Genomic DNA, 2,484 nt, shown 5'->3' with positions numbered 1-2,484 from the left:
CGGCTCCGGGGGGTGAACAAAAGCCTCCTGTAGCGAATCGATGCGTTTTTGTAAGAAAAATATCCATATTCAAAACGTAATAATTGATTCGCTACAGGAGGCCTTTGTTCACCCCCCCGGAGCTGTCTCGTCCAGTCAGCGGTGAGTAATCCCAAACCAATGGCGCTGTCTCAAACTATACCTACCTCTTCCGGTTTGTCTGATTTGTCGTTGTGTTTTCTGACTTGTTAATTTACGAGTATTATGTATGTTTGTGTGTGTGTGTGTGTGTGTATGTACGAGTATTATGTATGTTTGTGTGTGTGTGTGTGTGTATACAACATGTAAACACAGTGTTGCAAGTTTGATTTGTTTTGTTTACACGCTCTCTCTCCCTTTCCTGTGTTTCAGTGACTTTGGTATCCAGTTGGTCAGAACAAACCTTTTTAGTGACTGCCTTGAGTGTCTTCCTACACTGTAAATACTGTAAATAGTTGCTTTAGTTTTTCAGTAACTGGATATTCATAATAATTAGCAGAGAAAAAGAATTACAAATGTAAAAAAAAATATATTTTGTGTGTTTATTAGCTCTAAAATGATCACTGATCAAATCTGTTTTGGTTCACTGTTTTCATTATTAGAATTGTTCAAAATAAATACTGTTTAGTTACAATGTTCAAATGTTGTTCTGAAATAGTTTTGTGTTTGTGTGTGGTTTCATGGGTAGATGAGTTCTGAATTGATATTCATATAGCCTATCTATGTAGTACATGTAGTATGCAGTGCCATAATGGAGTCTCTAAATAGCCTTTTTTGAAAGGATTCCTAGACTTTTCTTGAAATAAAAGATCTAAATGACTTTTCCTAAGCTTTTCTTTAAATAAAATACCATAAAGATGTACTTTATGCAAGTTTTTACCTAAAAAATTTTTTATTTCTGCTTTTATTTCAGGAAAAGTTTAGGTGTCCTTTCAAAACTGCCATTTGGAGACCTGGTAACGAAATGACCAAATGAGTCAACACTACAAATGCTGTTCAGAAATAGTTTTTTCTTGTGTGTTATGGTGGGCAGAGCAGTTCTGAATTGATATACATATATGCATTATGTAGTTTTGCCTCATTTGGTTACCAGGTGTCCATTTGGAGTCTCCAAATGGCTTTTTTTGAAAAAACGCCTAGACTTTTTTTTAAATAAAAGCTTACAGAAACTACATTTTTGGGAGTATCATCTTCAAATTTGAATCAAAATATGGTCAGACATTCAGCTTTATCTTTATGGTGTTTTCAGGCCATTAGCATTAAAGCCTCATCCTTTTTTCCCTTAGTGAATTTCATTCAAAGATATCGTGAGTCACTTTCATGTACATTTTACCTTGTTTTACTCTGTTGCTATACTAATTTTGAGTTATTATTACTCCAGAGTAACAAAGGTTCAAGTGTCTAGTTTCAAACAATACCAGATTTATAAATATAGACCATAGGGTTCAAGAGCTACAGACATTTTTATTTGGGTATGTCGTTTTTCAGAAAATGTTCAAAAATAGGGGCGCACAGTAAGTGGTTAATGCAAACCACTGTATATAATAAATCTACAGAGATCAATTATTAAGACACATCTTATTTGAGTTGTTTACCATACCGAGTTTCAGTTTAACTTTCATCCGAGTTCCGTAGTGAATGTAGACATTTTATATTATTTTATGTTTATGTGATTCAACTTAAGATCGCGTTGGAATGATTGACGCTTACTGTATCAATAGCGTTAATCAAAAGCAGAGGTTTCATGCAGACATTGATAAGGGCTATGGCATAGCCATTATCAATGTCTGCAGGAATTACCTCTGCTTTTTCAGCTTTCTAACGCTGAAAAAAGCACGTTTTTCACACCGGCCGTGCAAAGGGCTATGGCAAATGATGTAAAGTGAGCCTTAATCACTCCAACGCGATCTTAAGTAGAATAATATACACATTAAATAATATCAAAGGTCTACATTCACTATATTATCCAGTCTCCGCTTACCTAAATTCCCAGAATGCATTGCCGCTGTGACGACACATTCCCATTCTCTATTAGGAAAATCTTTACACAAGTAGATGCAAACCCAGCTTTATGACAAAATCTCTGTCCGTTGACCTGCTGCAGTAAACAGCCTTTAACTTCAAAAACACTAGCTCAAACTATTTAAATGTAACGTACACTGCCCATGTGTTAACTGTGTAAATTTTGCGGTGTGTACATTTTATGCTTAGGATGCTTTTGGGAAACGCGGCCCAGCGCAAAATATGTTAATTGAGCTGGAGAAAGAGTTCTGTCTTACACAATTATTAACATTATTTATTTTACGCATTGAGTTTCGTGCAAAATCATTAGCCTACTTACCGTAAACCAAGTTGCTCCATTATTCTGTAAACAGTGCTGGCTGACACTCCAAACAAGTGAGACATTTCTTTAGCTGACAGTCCACATTGCACGTACGCCTCGATTGCACTAATAGGGATTTCTAT

Source organism: Sinocyclocheilus rhinocerous, unplaced genomic scaffold, assembly GCF_001515625.1.
Source record: "Sinocyclocheilus rhinocerous isolate Xijiao unplaced genomic scaffold, SAMN03320098_v1.1 scaffold1513, whole genome shotgun sequence".
In the NCBI taxonomy this organism is placed as follows: Eukaryota; Metazoa; Chordata; class Actinopteri; order Cypriniformes; family Cyprinidae; genus Sinocyclocheilus; species Sinocyclocheilus rhinocerous.
This window is presented reverse-complemented; position numbering follows the sequence as displayed.